At 41.8% G+C, this 23,221-nt stretch overlaps 1 pseudogene; it reads left to right on the top strand.

The window, feature by feature from the left end:
- Positions 1–18,275: 18,275 nt before the first annotated feature.
- On the top strand, positions 18,276–20,814 carry LOC136315070 (small ribosomal subunit protein uS9-like; annotated as a pseudogene).
- The last annotated feature ends 2,407 nt before the right edge of the window (positions 20,815–23,221 follow it).

Genomic DNA, 23,221 nt, shown 5'->3' with positions numbered 1-23,221 from the left:
ACAGGTATAGCCATATTCATACCTAACAATGCTGACTACAAGACAACAAAGATAACCAGAGACAAAGATGGATATTTCATAATGATAAAAGGGGACATTGTATCAAGAAGACATAACACTTCTTAATATATATGCACCAAACCAGGAGCATCAAAATATATAAGAAATTTACTAAGTTATTTAAAAGTACAAACCAAAAAAAATATACAGTAATCATACTTGGAGACCTCAACACACCATTGATGGCTTTAGATTGTTCATCTAAACAGAAAATCAATAAAGAAATATTGGTTATAAATGAAACACTAGAACAATTGGACATAATAGACATCTACAGGGCATTTCACCTCAAAACGCCAGAGTATATATTTTTCTCCAGTGTACATGAAACATTCTTAAGAATTGACCATATGTTGGGCCACAAAACTAAAATCAACAAATTCAGAAAGATTGAAATTATACCAAGCATATTCTCTGACCATAAGGCTTTGAATCTAGAATTCAGCTGCAAAAAAAGTAAACAAACTCACAAAAATATGGAAATTAAACAACATACTTATAAAAAAAATTACTGGGTCAAAGAAGAAATAAAAGCAGAGGTCAAAAGATATATACAAGTGAAAATCACAACATGACATATCAGGATCTCTGGAATGCAACAAAAGCAGTAATAAGAGAGAGCCTAAGTAAACAACCTAACATCACATCTTAAGAAACTAGAAAAAGAAAAACAAAGGCAATCCAAAACCAGCAGAAAAAAAGGAATAATAAAAATTAGAGCAGAAATAAATAAAATTAAGAACAGAAAAACTATTAAAAAATTAATACAACAAAGAGCTGGTTCTTTGAAAAGATCAACAAAATTGACAAACCCCTGGCAAGACTAACTAAGGGAAAAAAAAGGAAGAACTTTTATAAACAAAATCCAAAATAAAAGAGGAGAAATTACCACAGATATCATAAATATACAAAAGATTATATGTAGAATACTATGAAAAACTATATGCCACCAAATTCAACAATCTAGAAGAAATGGATAAATTCTTAGACCTATACAATTTTCCTAGACTGAATTACAAAGAAGTGGAAAGCCTAAATAGACCCATGAACACAGAGAAAATAAAAACAACCATCAAAAATCTCCCCAAAAATAAAAGTCTGGGGCCAGATGGCTATACTAGTGAATTCTACCAAACATTCAAAGATTTGGTTCTTATCTTTTTTAAAGTCTTCCAAAAAATTGAAGAAGAAGCAATACTTATAAACACATTTTATGAGGCCAACATAACCCTCATACCAAAACCTGGCAAGGACAGCACAAAAAAAGAAAACTACAGTCTGACCAGGCAGTGGCGCAGTGGATAGAGTGTCGGACTGGGATGCCAAGGACCCAGGTTCGAGACTCCAAGGTCGCTAGCTTGAGCATGGGCTCATCTGGTTTGAGCAAAAGTTCACCAGCTTGGACCCAAGGTCGCTGGCTCAAGCAAGGGGTTACTCAGTCTGCTGAAGGCCCGTGGTCAAGGCACATATGAGAAAGCAATCAATGAACAACTAAGGTGTTGAAAGTGCAACGAGCCTGACCTGTGGTGGCGCAGTGGATACAGCGTCGACCTGGAAATGCTGAGGTCGCCGGTTCGAAACCCTGAGCTTGCCCGGTCAAGGCACATATGGGGGTTGATGCTTCCAGCTCCTCCCCCGTCTCTCTCTCCTCTCTCTGTCTCTCTCTCTCCTCTCTAAAATTAATAAATAAAAAAAAAAAAAAAAAAAAAAAAAAAAAGAAAGTGCAACGAAAAACTAATAATTGATGCTTCTCATCTCTTCATTCCTGTCTGTCTGTCCCTATCTATCCCTCTCTCTGACTCTCTCTCTGTCTCTGTAAAAAAAAAAAAAAGAAAAGAAAGAAAACTACAGACCAATATCTCTTATGAATACAGATGCAAAAGTCCTAAATAAAATACTAGCAAATCAAATACAACACATTAAAAAAATAATTTATCATGATCAAGTGGAATTCATCCCAGAAACACAAAGATGACTCAGCATATGTAAAATGATTAATATAATACACCATATCAACAAAACAAAGAACAAAAACCATATGATCCTATCAATAGATGCAGAAAAGGCATTTGATAAAATATAACATCTATTTATGTTTAAATTACTCAAAAAAATGGGTATAGAAGGAAAATACTTCAACATAATGGCCATTTTTGACAAACCATCAGCTAACCTCATACTAAATGGTAAAAAACTGAAAACTTTTTCTCTAAAGTCAGGAACAAGACAAGGCTGCCCATTCTCTCCACTCCTATTCTACATAGTGCTGAAAGTTCTAGCCAGAGCAATCAGACAAGAGAAAGAAATAAAAAGCAGAAGTAAATGTTTCACTTTTTGCAGATGATATGATCCTATATATAGAAAACCCCAAAGTTTCCATGGAAACAATAAACCAATACAGTAAGGTCGGAGGATACAAAATTAACATATTGATACAAAAGTCTATTGCTTTCTTATATGCCAACAATGAAACTTCAGAAAAAGAACTAAAAAAAAAAAAATCCCTTTTACAGTTGCAACGACAACAAAAATACTTAGGAATAAACATAACAAAGAATGTAAAGGAAATTAAAAAAGACAGAATGAAATGAAACATGTTTCTTGTTCATGGATAGGAAGAATAAATATAGTTAAAATGATCATATTACCCAAAGCAATTTACAAATTTAATGCAATTCCCATGAAAATTTCAATGTCATTTTTTAAAGAAATGGAACAAAAAATCATCAGGTTTGTATCGAATCATAAAAAACACCAAATAACCAAAGTAATCCTAAGGAAAAAAAAATGAAGCTGGAGGCATTACAATACCTGACTTCAAATTATACTACAGAGCCACAATAATCAAAACAGCATGGTATTGAAAGAAAAATAGACACACAGACCAATGGAACAGAATAGAGAGCCCAGAAATAAAACCACGTATATATGGTCAAATAATTTTTGATAAAGGAGCCAAAAACATACAATGGAGACAAGAAAGTTTCTTCAATAAATGGTGTTGGGAAAATTGGAAAGCCACAAAAAACTAAAACTCAACTATAGTTTGTCCCCCTGCATAAAAATTAATTTAAAATGGATCAAAGACCTAAATATAAGATCTGAAACAATAAGTTACATAGAAGAAAACATAGGTACTAAACTCACAGACCTTGGCCATAGAGAACATTTTATGAATTTAACCGCAATGGCAAAGGCAAGGGAAGTGAAGGCAAAGATAAATGAATGGGACTACATCAAACTAAGAGGCTTCTGCACAGCAAAAGAAACTAACAACAAAACAAACAGACAGCCAACTAAATGAGAGATGATATTTTCAAACAGCTCAGATAAGGGGCTAGTATCCAAAATATATAAAGAACTCACAAAACTCAGCAACAAACAAACAATCCAATAAAAAATGGGAAGAGGACATGAACAGACACTTCTCCCAAGAAGAAATACAAATGGCCAATAGATATAAATATATGAAAAGATGCTCATCTTCACTAGCTATTAGAGAAATGCAAATCAAAACTACAATGAGATACCACCTCACACCTGTTAGACTAGCTATTATCAACAAGACAGGCAATAGCAAATGCTAGAGAGGCTGCAGAGAAAAAGGAGCCCTCATTCACCGTTGGTGGGAATGTAAAGTAGTACAGCCATTATGGAAGAAAGTATGGTGGTTCCTCAAAAAAATAAGAATAGAACTGCCATATGACCCAGCAATCCCTCTACTGGGTATATACCCTCAAAACTCAAAAACATTGGTACGTAAAGACACGTGCACCTCATGTTCATTGCAGCATTGTTATGGTGGCCAAGACACGGAAACAGCTGAAATGCCCTTCAATAGAGGACTGGATAAAGAAGATGTGGTACATATATACTATGGAATACTACTCAGCCATAAGAAATGATGACAGAGTATCATTTAGGACAACATGAATGGACCTTGATAACATTATACTGAGTTAAATAAGTAAATCAGAAAAAGCTAAGAACTGTATGATTCCATACATAGGTGGGACACAAAATTGAGACTCATGGACATAGATAAGAGTGCAGTGGTTACCAGGGGGAGGGGGAGGGAGGAGAGGGAATGGGAAGGGGGAAGGGAGGGGCATAAAGAGAAACAGAATATAGGGTGATGGAGGATGATTTGACTTTAGGTGATGGGTATACAGCTTAATCAACTGTCCAAATGATGTGGAGATGTTTTCTCTAAACCAGATGTACTCTGGTTGACCAATGTCACCTGTTAAATGTAATTGTCTAATTAAAAAATAAATAAAATAAATAAAATAAAACATGGTAATGATGGTGTCAAGTCAAGGAAAAGAAAGCATTCTGAAGAATTAATTGAGGGAAATATATTATTTAAGGTTCTAATGTGAAATTTTCAGTGGTTCATTGGATACAGTTTAATGTTTAATGAATAAACTACTTTCAGAGGTCTGAGAGGAGGTAAGGAAACAAAGAAGAGAGGTAAAACACACAGAGATTATGAACAATGGGGAGTTTTTGCCATTTCTGGGTGTGAGAGGGCAGGGAAGGGGCAATGACATCAGTACCCCAGGGTGTCAAGGCTCTGAGAGGGCTGCCTGGCAGGATCTGTGGCATTTTGCACAGGATATGAACAAGACATAAAAAGCTTGCTTACATGTAGGGTTTTGTATGCACACAAGCGATATGATGTGACTAGGAGCATGGGAACTGGAGCTAATCCTGCACTGCTTACTAGTCACGCAGCCTCATCTGTGCAATGGGGAAGTAACAGAGCTGGGGCCCCAGTGTGAGCATCAATCCTCCCAGTGCCTTGGCCTCTCTCCCCAGCCCCTTCCTCCATCGAGAGAGGACAAAATGTCTATCTTTCGGGGTGCGGGATTTGTACAAGAAATAATTGCTCCTGATCATTTAGGATAATCAGTTGTGCCTGTATACATTTTACTTTGTTTACTGTGGAGTTTCTTGTGACCTTAGTTTCATATATATATGAAAACTCATAAGAAAATGCAGCTTCACATTTTAAGCAATTAAATTTTCTGAATCCTACTGGTTATACTATGGTGGGTCTCACGGGTGAGATGAGGCTTAAAAAAAAAAAGTTAATACATGTGAAGTGCTCAGAACAGAGCCTGACAGAGTAGGCTCTCATTAAATGTTGGAAATTGTGGGATTATTCTGCATATACTTAAATGATTGTATCCAACAGAGCATACACATTCCAAACATTTGAATTGAGATCCAGTTAAATGCAGGGTTGGCCTCTGCTGAGTATGCCATGGCTTCTGATTAAAAGTCTGCAATGGCTCCCCTGCTCTGGATAGACACCCACACCTTTAACTGCATGCACAAGGCCTGGGGTCTGGCTTCATCTTCCACTAACGTGAGCTCTGCTCTTGCTTCCCTAGGTTGGGGGTGGGGTGCTCCTCTAGGCCTTCACATCTCTGTTCTGTCTCCCTGCAGCTCCTCCTTCCCCAACACAGCTGAGGCTTATTAGATTCTGCAAAAGTCACCTCCTCCCTAGTCCTGTCTATCCCTCCACCCTAGGAGGACGTCATTTCATAACTTAATAGTGCTCTTTGGGGGGGGGGGTCACACGAGGAACACCAGGAATTTCTCTACATAACAACTGCCTCCACCCCAAAGAATTTCCCTTCATTCAATTTAGTTATGCCTTCCTTTCTGGGATAAGCAGTTGACTCAATCAAGACACCCTTATTTACATTTCTGTGATTGAGTCATGGAGAGGCAGCCCATTTGGCAGCTCTTCTTGACACTCAACCCCTCCCCCAAACTTTGCATAATCCTATATATCAGTGGTTCTCATCCTTTCTAATGCTGTGACCCCGCAATACAGTTCCTCATGTTGCGGTGAACCCAAACCAAAAAATAACTTTGGTGGCTACTTCATAACTGTAATATATGCATTATGTATTTTCCAATGGCTTTAGGCGGCCCCTGTGTTTTGGTCATTCGACCCCCGCTGGGGTCGCGACCCACAGGTTGAGAACTGCTGCTATATATAAATATAAAAAAAGCCAGCAGTGGGCTGGATTTCTGGATGCTTGGAACTTGGGGGACTACCTGGTCCTCAGAGAGCTCCTTCACCAGGGTGTCAGTGCACCCCTGTGGTTTAGGGGGCCTGACCTGGCTTCAGTGACACCTTGAAATCAAGACCTTTTTAAGAGACCATTTCAGCTGTTATTATCAAAGCCTCATGCATTCCAGGAATTTCGCTGGAAGGAAACATTCTAGAAAATGAAGTGAGTACGATGAAAAGAACAAATTTAGCCTGACCAGGTGGTGGTGCAGTGGATAGAGTTGGACTGGGATACAGAGGACCCAGGTTTGGAACCCTGAGGTTGCCAGTTTGAGCATGAGATTATAGACATGACCCCATGGTCCCTGGCTTGACTCCAAAGGTCACTGGCTTGAGCCCAAGGTCACTGGCTTGAGGCCAAGGTTGCTGGCTTGACAAGCAAAGGGTCACTCACTCTGCTGTAGGCCCCCAGTCAGAGCACTTATGAGAAATCTGTCAATGAACAACTAAGGAGCCACAATAAAGAATTGATGCTTCTCATCTCTCTCCATTCCTATCTGTCTGTACCTATCTGTCCCTCCTCTCTCTGTTTCTGTCACACACACACAAAAAGAGCATATTTAGCTGGATGGGATGGGAGTGGTTTGTCCTAATAGTGTGTGCTGTGGAGGATCTAGTCTTTGCTGCTGAACAATCTGCAGGCCTCACCCCCCAGCCCCCCACTGCTATCATCTCCTCTTTTCTATCCCATCCCTTACCCCTTTACTCAGCAGTTAAGTGGGCCTAGAAGTTTCCACCCCTCACTCCCTACCTTATGAGACAGAACTCTCCAATGTGTTCTCTTAGTCAAGCCAAGCCCTGAGAGAAGACACCCTACCCCTACCCAACTCTGCTCTGCACCTCCTTGCCCCAACCTGATCCTGGGATCAATACCTTCACTCAGTGCAGCATCAGCCCAAAATGGGAGCCTGGCCTTGGGAGATGGAGTAGACTCCCAGATTAATGTGTCCTTGCAGATTCTGCCATGAATACCAGGGTCTTAAGAATTGTGTCCTCACACTCACATCAGAAGCCTAGATCCATACTTAATTTTTGAATAGCTAATTTTATCTGTCTATATTTTCTGGTCTTGAGGTCATGCACAAATGGCCTCTTCTATCCTGTTGCTTAGTTTTTGAGAAACCTCGTAAGAAACTTGAATGATAATTCTGTAGCAGATGCTCTGAACCTGACAGGAGTGTGCACACTTACATATTATCTGGAAGCTGAACTCATTTTCCATCTTCAGTGGTGATTTTCAACCTTTTTCACTCATGGCACACATAAACTTACTACTAAAATTCTGCCGCACACCAAAAAATATATTTTTTTTCCGATCTGACAAAAAAAATAGGTATATTTTGATTCATTCACACCAGATGGTTACTGTTGTGTTGGCTGTTGTCATTTTTTTTATGTGACAATCTAAGGGAAAAGAGATCAGTGCCCCTGACTAAATAGGTATTGCATGTTTGAAAAATTCTTAGCCCTGGTCAGTTGGTTCTGTGGTAGAACATTGGCCCGAGGTGTGGAAGTCATGGGATCGATTCCTGGCAAGGGCACACAGGAGAAGTGCCCATCTGCTTCTGTACCCTTCTCTTTTTCCATCTTCTCTGTCTCTCTCTTCCCCTCTTGCAGTCAAGGCTCCCTTGGAGAAAATTTGACCCAGGCACTGAGGATGGCTGCATGGCCTCCTCAGGGGCTAGAATTGTAGTAAGGTATTTGAAGAACTTCCTTGCTCTTTCAATAGGAGATAGAATTTGTATATTGCTTTCTTTCTCCCTCTCTTTGAATACTAGGAATAGCATGCCCCTCAGAAACGGAAGGAGGGAAGAGACATTGAAAGAATCTGTGAAATGTATGTCTTGTGAATGCCCACATGTATGTAGTTGTAAGCTTGTGTCATGATGTTATGCCTCCCCTCACCTGTATGTGGTCAAAGAGTATATAAGCAACCTCTGAGAGGTAATCAGGGCTGCATGATTTGGGTAGAAGGATTGCCCCGTGTATGCCACCAGATTCTCATAATAAAACTCCTCAAAATTCATATTGGACTTGGTGTCTCTACGTGAACCCACAGAAATGAGGTACAGTAATTTATAACATTTGGGGGCTTGTTCAGGACATGGTACTCCGTGTTACCGTGAGTAGAGACACTCAGATCGGCTGGTCTCTCCAGGGGACTGACTGACCCTGCTGGCTTACTAGGAGGCATGCCCCCTGAAACATTTCAGGGCTCCAGTTCTCCAGTGGGTTCAGACAATCTCTTGGCAGACACCATTTCTGGTCTCTAAATTCAACAATTCGGCAAAGAAATCAAGGAGTGTGAAATTCTGGACCTTGGAGATTGTAGGCAGGGTTTATTTTTTTACTTTTCTGATTTGAGACTCTGAGGGTTTTTGTTTTGGGACTACAGTGATAGAAACCATACACCCTACAGTCCCTAACTCGTACACGTTGCTTAGGCTCCTGCACCCTGAGCATCGGGTCTATACAGTCTTAGACCCTAAAGATGCCTTCTTCAGCCTCCCACTAGCGCCTAAAAGCCAGCCTGTTTTTGCCTTTGAGTGGACAGACCCAGCAGGAGAATTTTCTGGCCAACTAACATGGACTAGATTGCCTCAAGGCCTCAATAGCTCTCCTACTATCTTTGATGAAGCCCTGAGTGCTGACCTAGTAGCCTTCTGGCAGGAACACCAAGACTGTACCTTAATCCAGTACGTAGATGACCTACTGCTGGCAGCATCTATGGAGGAGTGCTGTCTCAAGGCCACTTGAGACCTCCTAGCCTCACTACAAGTATTAGGGTACTGAGTGTCAGCTAAAAAGGCTCAACTCTGCACTCCAGAGGCTTTAGGCTACAGCATCAAAGAAGGACAAATAACTCTGTCCTATGAATGCATCAAGGCCATACTCCAGGTCCCCACTCCAACAACTAAACAGCAAGTAAGAGAATTCCTTGGGGCTGTAGGATACTGTAGACCAGGGGTCCCCAAACTACGGCCCGCAGGCCGCATGCGGCCCCCTGAGGCCATTTATCCAGCCCCCACCGCACTTCCGGAAGGGGCACCTCTTTCATTGGTGGTCAGTGAGAGGAGCATAGTTCCCATTGAAATACTGGTCAGTTTGTTGATTTAAATTTACTTGTTCTTTATTTTAAATATTGTATTTGTTCCCGTTTTGTTTTTTTACTTTAAAATAAGATATGTGTAGTGTGCATAGGGATTTGTTCATAGTTTTTTTATAGTCCGGTTCTCCAGTGGTCTGAGGGACAGTGAACTGGCCCCCTGTGTAACAAGTTTGGGGACCCCTGCTGTAGATGATGGATTCTAGGTTTTGCCGAACTAGCAAAGCCTCTCTATGCCTGCACGGGCAGGTCACAACCCCTAAACTGGACTGAGACAGAGCAAAACCTTAAGAGGGCATTAGCGTTGGCCCTGCTCTTGCCCTACCTGATGTCTCAAAGCCCTTCCAGCTCTTCATTCATGAGGCTCGGGGAATTGCAAAAGGGGTTTTGACATACCATTTGGGACCATGGAAATGACCGGTTGCATATCTGTCCAAACGACTGAACCCCATAGCAGCAGGATGGCCTGCCTGCCTGAGGGCCGTAGCAGCAACCGCAATCCTAGTTAAAGAAGCTGACAAGCTCACATTAGGTCAAGAGTTAACTCTAACAGCATCACACGCAGTAGAAGTGCTCCTAAGGGGAACTCCAGAGAGATGCATGTCTAACACCCGAGTAACCCAGGTCCAAGCTTTACTCCTAGATCAGCCCAGGATAAGGTTTCAGAAAACAACTGCCATCAACCCCGCGAGCCTCCTCCCAGATGACGACCTGAACACCCCGTTACATGACTGCGAGGAGGTCACCAACATCATACAGACTGCACGACCCGACTTAGAGGACTCTGAGCTGCCTGATGTCGATGAGGTGTTGTACACAGACGGGAGCAGCTACATACAGAATGGCATCAGGTACGCGGGGGCTGCAGTAGTGACCTTAGATCAGGTTATCTGGTCACAGGCGCTGAGCCAGGGAACGTCAGCACAAAAGGCAGAACTGATAGCCCTTATCCAGGCCCTCAGATGGGGAAAAGGAAAAGCAGTTTCCATGTATACGGACAGTAGGGATGCTTTTGCCACAGCACACGTACATAGTGCCATTTATAAAGAGAGAGGGCTACTAAACTCGGCTGGGAAGGATATCAACAATAAAGAAGAAATCTTAGCCTTACTAGAAGCTATAAAACTCCCCTCAGCCGTAGCAATCATTCACTGTAAAGGACACCAAACAGGAGACTCAAAGGTAGCCTGAGGGAACCGAGCAGCGGACCTAGAGACCCAGACAGTAGCCATAAAACCAGTGGGGCCACTCCAGGTTTTAGTGACTTTGCCTCTGCCTGAGTTGCCTAACACCTCACTGCTCTCAGGAGGAAACTACTTTAGCTGAAGAGAAAAAAAGCTACCGAAAGTGCCCATAGTTGGTGGATCCTACCAGATGAAAGAATCTTGATCCCAGAGACATTAGGGAGGACAATAGCCCTCCAGATACACCAAGCATCCCACCTCGGAACATCCAAAATGACTGAATTGCTCCAATCCAGGTATTTCATACCGCGCCTGGACCAGATACTACGTAGCATTATAGGACGTTGCCAGGCCTGCGCGCGAGTGAATGTGAAACAAGGTCGGAGAACACCCTTAGGAGTTAGAGACAAGGGAACTATGCCAGGGGAACACTGGGAAATTGATTTCACTGAAATAAAGTCACCCTATGCAGGGTACAGGTATCTCCTAGTCTGCGTAGACACTTTCTCCGGGTGGGTGGAAGCCTTCCCCACTAGGTCAGAGACTGCCACCACAGTACTTAGGAAATTACTCCATGAAATGATTCCATGATACGGCCTCCCCACAACCATGGGTTCTGATAATGGTCCAGCATTTATTGCTAAAATATCCCAGGACTTAGCTAAAACTTTAAATATTAAGTGGAAACTACAGTGTGCATACAGGCCCCAAAGTTCAAGGCAGGTAGAGCATATGAATCAAACCTTAAAAGAAACTCTAATCAAATTTGTTCTTGAAACCGGTGAAAAGTGGCCCACTTTACTCCCCTTAGCCCTCCTTAGGGCAAGGTGTATCCCTTATAAAAAAGGATTTACACCTTTTGAAATAATGTTTGGAAGACCCCCTCCATTACTGCCAAAACTCAGAGAAGAAATAAAAGCTGAATTAAATAACCACTCCTTCCTTAAGTACTTGCAGGGTTTACATTTACAGGTTACACAGCAGGCTGTTCACAAGACTATTCAAGAGGGACTTCCAGCGATGCCAGGAGATCTGGTACATCTCTTCCAGCCTGGGGACTTAGTCTGGGTAAAGAAGTACATCACCCAAGGACTGACTCCCACGTGGACGGGCCCACACACTGTGATCCTGACCACTCCCAGTGCTGCCAAGGTGGAAGGCATACCCGCCTGGGTCCACCATAGCCGGTTGAAGCCTGCAGTCCCAGCAGAGACACCCTCGTGGACAGCGGAGACTGATTCCACCAATCCTTGTAAATTAACCATAAGAAGGACAGCATGCCCTGCCCCAGCCAAAAATCAGAGGCTGGTTGGTATACGTATGATTAATGCCAAAAGGAACTCAATAAGGACTCCCTTTTAATCAGACTTCAGGGAAAAGGAAAGCCAACTTGGCTGTCACTAAAGGTTAAGGTTGTTTCTTTGAGAAGTTCAGACTAAAAAAGGAATTGTATAATTCTAGTAACTAAAAATATAAGATATAGAAATACTTTCTGAAGGAAAAAGGAAAAAGGAAAAAGGAAATTGTTATGAAAGCCAGTTAGTTTTTGTAAATTGCAGAATGTTTGTACAGCTTATAAAAATTAATCAGTGGCATTTGTTGAATTGTATTGTCAAATATCTATTACAGCCTCATGCTCTCCAGTAAAATAAGTCAAGGATTTGACTTATGATATAAGATGGGGGGATGTAGTAAGGTATTTGAAGAACTCCCTTGCTCTTTCAATAGGAGATAGAATTTGTATATTGCTTTCTTTCTCCCTCTCTTTGAATCCTAGGAATAGCATGCCCCTAGCCTAGGCAATGGAGGGAGGGGAGAGACATTGGAAGAATCTGTGAAATGTATGACTTGTGAATCCCCACCTGTATGTAATTGTAAGCTTGTGTCATGATGCTATGCCTCCCCCACCTGTATGTGGTCACAGAGTATATAAGCAGCCTCTGAGAGGTGATCAGGGCTGCATGATTTGGGTAGGAGGATTGCCCCGTGTATGCCACCGGCTTTTCATAATAAAACTCCTCAAAATTCATATTGGACTTGGTGTCTCTACATGAGCCCACAGAAATGAGGTACAGTACTTTTAACAGAATGTCTGGTTGCAATGGAGCAACGCCCCAGATGTGCAGAGCATCGCCCCCTGGTGGGCATGCCAGGTGGATCCCGGTGGGGTGCATGCGGGTGTCTGTCTCTCTGCCTCCGCACTTCTCACTTCAGAAAAATACACACACAAAGAAGTCTTGCAGCACTCCAGTTGAAAATCTCTGATCTAGAATCTGCCTCTGGGCAGTTGCAGAAGTGCGTTTCCTCCTCAGTACCAGGTAGTCGGTCACTGAAGCCTTTCTCAGCAAGTCCCAGGCTTCTTGGGATTTTCTCTACTAGATGCTCTTGCAATCTGTGCAGGGAATCTGGGTGACTTTGTGTCAAGGCCTTGGGAGTGTGGGGCCGCCTCTGGCATCTTGGCTGGGCCTTCTTCCCACTGGTCCTTGCTTGCAGGATGACACACCAGCCTCCTCTTGTCTCTGGTTGTCACTCTCCGTCCTTTATGTGCCTAATGAAGACCGTCTCTGGGCTTCTGCCCACTCCTCCACCTCACTCCCCAACCTCATTCTTGGTCAGGAGGACATGAGCTGCTTCAGCCATGCATTCTGCATTTCCATTCTGGGGTTGGTATAAAATGAGCAGGTTCTGCCCAGAACCCTTCCAAATCTCCCAGTTTACAACACTGGGGCCACTCCCGCTTTCTAGTCCCTCCCCTCCCCCATTCCAGGAAAGAGCACTGGTCCTCCCTACTTCCCTTGAATCTGTGCTCCAGCTTGGGTGCCAGGGAGAAGGAGGAGAAAGGCAGCTCTCAGGCCTCAAGTTTCCCCAGTGATTCTGCCTCCTCTCTGGGTGGAGGAGAGAGGGATGAACAGGATCCCACAGTACCACCCAGATCCAACTCAGTCTTTCTCCTGAGCCTCTCAGCAACCCTGTCCCTTTCGCAGTGAACAGCTTTTCGATCCGCCCCATTGCTCAAGCCAGACAGGAGCACGCGCCTGGAATTCTACCCCATCCCCTCAGCATCCACCGAGCCACAGCCTGTCACTTTGCCTCCAGAATGGTTCTGGATGGGCCTACCTCTCTTCCTCTGGCAGCCCCCGTGGCTCACTCCAGCACAGCTTCCCTCCTGTGCTGATACACCTCCTCGCTGGTCTTCCTTCCCCAGCCCTGCAGTTCCCACTTGGGGCTCCACCCTCTGACTTAGGGAAGCTTCTGAAACACAAAACCAGGAGAAGTGTCTGCTGGTCATCATCTGTGCTCAGTGCACGGGGGTCCTGGCAGGCATATACAGAGAACTTTGGAACACGACTCTGCTTGCCCTTCGTGCCCAGCCTTGCTCTCTGAAAGCCCTCTTTCTCAGAGCCCTGGCCTGCTCTGGGCTCTGCTCATCTGCTAGCTCCCATAGAGCACCTTCCTTACACTCTAATACAATGCCGGGAGTCCTGACTGGTTCCCTTCTCATGTGGGTCCTCTTGTTCAACTGGCTGGTGTTTGTGTGATGTTGCCAATCAGCTGTGCTTCAATGTACCTTTCACTGCTGCTCTGGCCTCTTTGGGACACAAGGAGTCTTGACCACACTAGCCTCGACTTTATACACATCCCTGTCACACAAGTTATGGCAGTCCAGACAGCCAAAAGGACGATGCACTAGGCATCAGTTTCTATCTCAGAAACATCTCAAATTGCAAGGGAATTCCTCTGGGGAGCCATTGTCATGCGGAGAAATACCTGGTACTGCTGCTGTGACCTCTCTTCCTGGTTCCTCCGGCATCTCTTCACTCCCATCACACCACATCCTGATGCCAATGTGGCTGCTGACTATGCCTTTCAGAATATTCCAGGAGAAACACCAGGAGTCGAGCCTCATGTTCACAAACGCTACACCCTTCACAGGAAGCTGGGGAAGACCCTGCCTTGGGGGGAAGATAGATGGAGGGTTGAGGAACAAGGATAAAATTCTTCAGGAACTCTCTAGCCAGACCCCCCACCCCCACTTTCTGGTGGTTAACTGGATTGCTGGCTGCTGTGCTGCTCCCTTTACCCTTCCCTTTGTTGTAGTCTTTGTTCAATCTTATCATTTTTCTCACATCACACCGGGCCTCCAGGGAGCTTGGCCATTGGTATTGTCTTGTTTTCGTCCTCTGTAACCTGCATAGAGGGGGTTGTGGGGGACTAAACATGGAACTTCTGGTTGGCGTCCTCAGATGAGATCCCACGTAGATGCCACACACACCTCCTACTGTACACGGTCAATTATCATCCGTCATAGCACTCCTCTTCTTCATCCCCCCCAAGATGCTTTGAACTGATGCTCCCATCCCTCACCCCTAAATCTTCCTCCCTTCAAATCACCCCTGAAAACCCCCTTCCCTACCTCATCTCTAACCCTCTGTCTGCTCACCCGAAGATACCAAGGAGCTGCCTGAGGCACCATGTGGAGGCAGCCCACGGGGACGTGCTTGCAGGATGGATCCAAGTTCTGGAGAACAGTTCTCATCGAGCTTAGGTCGTCTGAGGAACAATCAGTGGAGAAGACCCACCATGCATCCCAGCCCTCGAAGGAAGCCCATGAGACTCCAGCTACCTCAGCCTCCTGGGCGCTCAGGGACTCTGCGTGTGACTTCCGTGCCCGTCTGGGAGCCCAGCTCATAACTGACCCTGTCTGCTCACCTGATGTGAGGAGCCTCTGTGTTTTCCACCTCTGAATTGAGTGCCCGGCCCCTTGGAGTTATGTGTGGGTGCCCTGGCAGCCATCTCTGAATGAGGTACACCACTACCCCCAGCTGCCTCAGCTCCCCCAGTCTGGGCATGGGGCCTCTCTGGCTTTGATCTCCACACGGGGAGCCAGCACTTGGCCACCTTATTCCATGAGACCCCACCCCTGTACTGCTCATTCTCTCTGGCTCTATGCAAGGACGTTGCTGCTGGCCACTGTACTCAGGTGGCAGAGTAGCCAGCTCAGCATTCCTGGCTGCGGTGGGGAAGGGGAGGTGGAGGAGGACAAGGTGTCCAGAGTAGCTTCCCACTTGAAGAGGTGCCAAGCCCTTTTATCAGATTGGGCCTCCAGGTGCAGCACTGGAAACCACACACGTAGATGCCACACACACTTCCTACTGTACAAGGTCAATTATCATCCGTTATAGCACTCCTCTTCTTCATCCCCCCCAAGATGCTTTGAACTGATGCTTCCATCCCGGATGCTCCCTTGCCCCAGCACAGACCCTCATATGGATCCCCATTGCTCCCAACGTCCCTGCAGGGACTGCCACCTCCTGTAGCTCTGATGTGTCCTTCGGCATTACCCACACTAGCAGTTAGGCATCCCTGGGATCCAGCGAGTACTACTGTGGGCTCTGCCACAGGGGTTTCAAACTTTATTTTAATGTAAACTAAGTTAAGTAAAACTAGCTCCTCAATGCCCCTGATTCTTTGCACACATGATCCCGTCACTCAACCTCTGTAATGGACAGAGGTAATGCATGCATTCTTGCAAAATATATAATAGTGACTGTGTTTTTTTTAATTAAGTAAATAATATTGTGCTATTGATTGTGTTTGTTCTTTCTTAATTTTCATTTATTAAGTATATTTTAAGACCTAGCCTTATCTGTATATGTGTACAGTATTCTTCATTGATAATTTCCAATTTATTAGCACAAAGCTTTTCATACTATGTCCTATTTTTGTTATCTGATGTATGCTACTTTCATTTTCTAATATTGTATCTATTAAAGGAGAAAAGGAAGGATGTGTTACCATAGAGTCGTTCTTTTTATTCGTCTGCTTTTGACTCATTGATTCTCTCTTGTGTCTTATAAAGTATCTCCTCACATCTTTATTTATTGTAAACTTTTTATTCATTTTGGTCACTTCATTTTTAACTTTATTCTTTTCTAATATAAAATTTAATGTTATAAATTTCCCTCAAAATGTACCATTTTAAATGCATGTATTTGTAATAATATGTGATATTTTGATTTTGTATCTTTTGGAACAATTGAGAGGGAAATTAAATACATTTTCTTTTATCTCGTTATTGCTCCAGACAAACTAGAATCATCTTTGTGGCTTTAATATCTCATGTAGATCTCTATAATCTTCCAATTGCTGTTTCATTCACTATTGCTATTATAACAGACAACTTATTAAAATAAAACAATGTTTATATAATACATAATATAGCTAGAATGTTAATGTTATTCACTGATAATATTCATATACCAATAGTACATGCACTACTTTAAAAACTAGTTTTATCAAGCAGCACTTTGAACAAGACCTGAATTTCTTAAGTAGCAGCATTTTCTTATACTGATCCAGAGAGCATTACAAATACATTTAAAAGTGAGAAAAAATTTCACAAGTTTCTTATTGCAGTTTTATAATTTGAAATAGTTGATATGATGAAGGATTGAACTAACTTGAACAACCCACTCTGTTTCCAGGATCTGAAAGTGACCGCAAATCCAGTCTGCGAAGGGAAGTCCGTGCAGGATTGCATCAGAGTGAGGAAGGGGCGGAGCCCCAGTGGAGAAAGTCTCAGCTGGAAGGGCGGGGCAAGCGTGGCCTGGCCAGGGAGCTGAGCTCTGGTAAGGAGCATGTGGCTGAGCAGTCATTCACTCTGCTTTGTCCTTGACCTAGGAAGAGAGTTCTTCCTCAAGAATGAAGGAGTAGTCTCTCGCGCTTCTCTCTAGGCTCTGTGTTCTGTACGATGTTTTCTCCAAAGAGGGTATATATGTGCTTTTTACTCAAACCAAGACTTCTCTCGGACAGTGAAGATGCTTTTTGCATTTGACACTGACTGCAAAAGTCTGGACTCATCGAAGACTGCTGATGACAGGAGCACACGTGACTGGCACCCTAGGAGGTCACAGAGAGTGGAACTGGCTTCAGGTGATTGGGATGCTTGGCCATCACCTCCCACAGTGTCTCAGGACCAAGATACGGAGCCCCTCTATGTTGTCAAATCCTCCACAGGCCTGACTCCACTAGGCAAAACACCGTACAGAGAACAGAAAATGTCAGCTGTCACTTGAGATAGGACCTCAGTAGAGCTGCTTGGCCAGGAGGATGAAGACAACACAGAACTTACATCGCCTGCCACACCCACTGCTAGCTTTTACATTTGTGTATGAAGAACTTCAATGGTGTTGACCTAAAAATAAATAAGCCATTCAAAGTGGGCGGCAAACAAGCTTTTATCTGAAATCAATAAGAACAGTTTCTCAGAAGCACTGATTCAGGTAGAAGTCCAAACAGTGTTGTGAGTAGGAGACACAGGCAGTGGATATCTATGAGACAGGGAAGGGGAGCACTTACCCAAGGAAATCATTTCTACTGGTGCAGATAATGTAACACAGTGGTTAATTCTAAATAGTTTTTAATGATCAGTCCAGTCATCGGTCCAGTAGTCATAAACTCTGCTTTCTTGTCATCTTTGCAAACAGTTGTTTTGGGGCAGAAGGTTGCTTAGGCCCCGTCAAAAGGTTATTTTTGCCCTGGTCTAACATTCCAAAGGATTGAGGGTAAGACATGGAAGACAGCCCCTTTAGCATGGCAGCACTGGCTCCATGTTAAAGTGTCTCTATTTATATTACTTACAGTGGTAAGGAGTATCAGGAAGAATGAACACCCATATACCCTCCATCTGGATACAGTTGTTACTACTTTGCAATATTTGTTTTACTTCTCTTTCTATTCACATATACAAGTATCCTTACAAATGTTATAACCTATATCTCTATTTAACCTATACATCTGTCTCCTTCTGTTCTCTCTTATCATCTCCTTAGCAATGTTAAACCATTTCAAAGTAAGTGACAGATGCCTGTCACTTCTTCCTGTGTCTCTATAAAATAAGGTCATTCCCCTGTATTACCATTTATCACTATCATATCTAACAGTTTCCTAATATCTAATATTCAGAATAAATTCAAGGATTCTCAGTGGTACTACAATATATTTGATAGATTTTTTTTGGACTAAGACGGATCTTATGATCATTTGCCTATCCTATTTTGTGAAGTGACTGTTCCAAATCTTTCCCCACTTTTTTCCTTAGGTTGGGGGATTTGTTTTGTGTTTGTGTGTGTGTTTATAAAAAGTTCTTTATGTATCCTATATATGAGTCTTATGTCAGACACAAGTATGGCTTACATCTTCATGGCTTTCTTTCTTTTTTTAACTTTTTAAATGATATCTGTAGATTAACAGAAGTTCTTAATTTTATAGAAGTCAATTTATCAATATGTTCTCTTTTGATTAGTGCTTTGAAAACCTGCTTAATAATTTTTGTTTACTTCAAAGTCACAGGGTTTTTTTATTTATTTTTGGAGTTTTATTTATTCTCACAAGGTTTTTTTTTTTTCTTGGAGTTTTATTGTGTTAACTTTCAAGTTTCCATCTCAAATCAATTTTTGAAATCTGTTGACTCTTGGCTTTTGGCATCACATAAGGTGTATTTTAGTAAATGTTTTTGAGTACTTAAAATATTCTGCTGTCATTGAGTATAATAGTTTATATATGTCAACTAGGTCAAGTTAGATAATTATTTTGTTCATGTCTTCTATATTATTTTTTATGTCACCTTGTTCTACCAGTAATTGAGAGTTAAAGTCTCTATGATTGTCAATTTTTCTGTTTTTCTTACTAGATCTCTTCAACTTTGCCTTATATTTTAAAAGACATTAATTGCATACAAATTTAGGATTGTTATATTGTCTGGATGATTTGTCCCTTTTGTCCTTATAAAATGTCACATTTGACATATTTAATGCTCTTTGCAATAAAGTCTACTTTGATAAGTTATCTGTTCTTTTGGTTAGTGCTTGCTTTACTTTCAATCACTTTTTGTCCTCATAGTGAAATGTATCTCTTGTAACCACTGATAGAGAGTCTAAAATACAGTCTGACAATGTCTTTTAACTGGATTATTTACTCCATTCATATTTAACATAATTATTGATACCATGAGTCTTATTTACCATCTCACTATTTGTGTTCTTTCTGTTTCTTTAGACCTCCTTTCCTGCACCTTTTATAATATTCAAATGTTTATTACTTCATTGTATCTCCTTCATTACTTTATAGTTACATGTTAGTATATTATTCTCTTGGTGGCTACTCTAGAGATTAAAATATATACTCTTGATTGGTTAAAGACTACTTAATGTAAGTATTTGTATTATTTTTTGAACTATAGCTATTCTCCCGGAATTTTAAATCCATTCTCTTCCTTGTGCTATATTGTTGAAATGTCCTATTGTTGAAATACATTTTTTGTGTGATAATCCTGATAAAACATGTTAATCATCATTTTTACAGATTTATCCATACATTCTATTTCTAGCATTCCTTCTTTCCTGAATATCCATGACTCTAACTGGAATAATTTTCTCTTTCTTCAGTTTTCTTTTGGTTCAAGGTGTCTTAGGAGGAATTTCTCAGCTTACATTTGCCTGAAAACATCTTTATTGACACCCCCCCCTTTTTTTTTTTTTTTTTTTTTTTTACAGAGACAGAGAGAGAGAGTCAGAAAGAGGGATAGACAGGGACAGACAGACAGGAATGGAGAGATGAGAAGCATCAATCATTAGTTTTTCGTTGCGCATTGCAACACCTTAGGTGTTCATTGATTGCTTTCTCATACATGCCTTGACCGTGGGCTTCAGTAGACCGAGTAACCCCTTGCTTGAGCCAGTGACCTTGGGCTCAAGCTGGTGAGCTTTTGCTCAAACCAGATGAGCCCACGCTCAAGCTGGCAGCCTCGGAGTCTCGAACCTGGGTCCTTCCACATCCCAGTCCGATGCTCTATCCACTGCGCCACCACCTGGTCAGGCTGACCCTTCATTTTTAAGAGATATTTTGCTAACTCTTTTTGCTAGGTTGGCAGGTTTTTTTCTTTTTGAAACAAAGTATCATTTCATTTTATTTTTTAGCTGAATTCTATGTCAGAAGGAACAGAGTTATCTTTTCTCTAGTCTGCACCGAGCGATGAGGGTCCCTTGTGTACGCCCACATGCACCTCATCCAAGGGTCTTCTGCAGTCCCTGTAGGTCTTCAGACACAAGAGGACAGCCACAGCCCTGGTGCACCGCAACCCGGGCTACAGCCTCATCAAGGTGGTCATGTGGCCCAGATTTATGTAATCTGTCATTCCATTTCCAAAGCCCTTGTGGCCTATTGCCAGAAATAGGTGGTTGATGTTTCCAATGAGGAGATCAAAGACATCCTCATCCAGTATGATCAGACCCTGCTGGAGCTGATTCTGTTGCTGCCAGTCCAAAATGTGTGGAGGTCCCGGGTCCAGTGCTTGCTACCGGAAATCCTACTGATAAGCCCAACAATGGTCATGGGAAAAAGAAGAGGGGGTACAGATGTAAACTTTGAACAACTTTGACAGCAGAAAGGATGTTCAAAAGATTATGACAACCACACCAACGTATTCACTATGGTCAATATTTATTATTTATTGTAACTTACTTCCATTGCTTGAGAATGTGGCCCATATAAAACCACTCTGAAATTTATTAAAATCATAAATTGGTAAATTTTGTAAATTTACTCTTATGTATACATGGTGATTGCAGAGTTCTACATATGTCCATCAGATCACACTTGTTAATTGTGTGGTTTAACAGTTTTATATTCTTTTTTTAAAAATTTTTTTATTTATTCATTTTAGAGAGGAGAGGAAGAGACAGAGACAGAGAGAGAGAGAGAGAGGGAGAGAGAGAGAGAGGAAAGACAGAGAGAGAGGAGGGGGAGGAGCTGGAAGCATCAACTCCCATATGTGCCTTGACCAGGCAAGCCCAGGGTTTCAAACCGGCAACCTCAGCATTTCCAGGTCGATGCTTTATCCACTGCGCCACCACAGGTCAGGCCCACTTTTATATTCTTAACTGATTTTAGTTTGCCCGATCTCTCAGTTAAGAGATGTGTGAGTTAGGTAGAAAGGCTTTATCAAGTTCAGCATTATTTCTTGTGTTCTTATTTCCCTGTGAGTTTTTAAATTATATTTATTGAAGTGACATTGGTTAATAAGATCACTTAGGTTTCAAGTGTACATTTCTATGACAGATGATCTGTGTATTGCATTGTGTGCTCAGCACCAAAGCCAAACCATCTTTCCTTACTATATATTTGGCTCCCATTAACCCCCATTTCTCACCCCCTTCTTTCTGGTAACCACCATACTGGGTTTTTTTTGTGTGTCTATGAGTTTGTTTTATATTCCACATATGAGAGAAATCATATAGTTCTTAGCTTTTCCTGACTGACATTTCATTTAGCATAATATTCTCAGGATCCATCCGTGTTGCTATAAATGTCACTATGTCATCATTTCTTATGGCTGAGTAGTACTCCATTGTATACACGTACCACATCTTCTTTATCCAATCTTCTATCAAGGGGCACTGTGGTTTTCTTCATGTTTTGGTCACTGTGATTAATGCCGCAATGAACGTAGGGGTGCATATATCTGTGAATAAATGTTTTCAAGTTTTGGGGTAGATATCGAGTAGAAAGATTGCTGGGTCATCTGGTAACTTTAATCTTAAATTTTTGAGCAACTGCCATACTGTTTTCCATAGTGGCTGTACCAGTTTACATTTCCATCAGTAGTGACTGAGGGTTCCTTTTTTCCCCACCTCTCCAACACTTGTTATTACCTGTCTTGTTGATAATAGCTAATCTAACAGGTGTGAGGTGGCATCTCATTGTGATTTTGATTTGCATTTTCTTAATAGCTAGTAAAGTGGAACATCTTTTCATATATCTGTTGGCCATTTGTACATCTTCTTAGAAGCAGTGTCTGTTCAGGTTCGCTCCCCATTTTTAAATTAGATTATATGTTTGTTTGGTGTTGAGTGTTATGAGTTCTTTATATATTTTGGATATTAACAACTTGTTGAAGCTGCTGTTTGCAAATGTCATTGCTCATTCAGTCAGTTTCTTTTTTGTTTTGTTGTCAGTTCCTTTTGTGGTGCAGAAGCTTTTAAGTTTGATATAGTCCCATTCATTTATTTTTGCTTTTACTTCTCTTGGCCTTTGGAGTCAAACTCAAAAAATATTCTCTACGACCAAGATCCACATGTTTAGAACTTATGTTTTCTTCTATGTAATTTATTGTTTCAGATCTTATGTTTAGGTCTTTGATCCAGTTTGAATTAATTTTTGTTCAGGGGGACAAACTGTAGTCAAGTCTCATTCTTTTGCATGTGGCTTTCCAATTTTCCCAGCACCATGTATTAAAAAGGATTTTTTTTTCCATTGTGTATGTTTTTGGCTCCTTTGTCAAAGATTATTTGTCCATGTATATTTGTTTTTATATCTGGGCTCTCAATTCTGTTCCACTTGTCTGTATGTCTATTTTTCTGCCAATGTCATGCTGTTTTGATTATTGTGGCTCTGTAGTATAATTTGAAGTCAGGTAGTGTGTGATACCTGTGGTTTTGTTCTTTTTTCTCAGGATTGTTTTGACTATTCAGGGTTTTTTGTGGTTTCACCCAAATCTGATGACTTTTTGTTTTATTTCCTTAAAAATGACATTAGGATTTTAATGGAGATTGCATTAAATCTGTATATTGCTTTTCATAATATGGTCACCTTAACGATGTTGATTCTTCCGATCCGTGAACACAAAATACTTTCCCATTTCATTTCATCTTTTTCAATCTCTTTTAATAATGCTTTGTGATTTTCACATGCTTTGTTAAGTTTATTTCTAGGTATTTTATT

This window comes from Saccopteryx bilineata, chromosome 11 (genome assembly GCF_036850765.1).
Source record: "Saccopteryx bilineata isolate mSacBil1 chromosome 11, mSacBil1_pri_phased_curated, whole genome shotgun sequence".
Taxonomy (NCBI): domain Eukaryota; kingdom Metazoa; phylum Chordata; class Mammalia; order Chiroptera; family Emballonuridae; genus Saccopteryx; species Saccopteryx bilineata.
The sequence above is the reverse complement of the archived record's forward strand: the minus strand, read 5'-3'. Positions and strand labels throughout refer to the sequence as shown.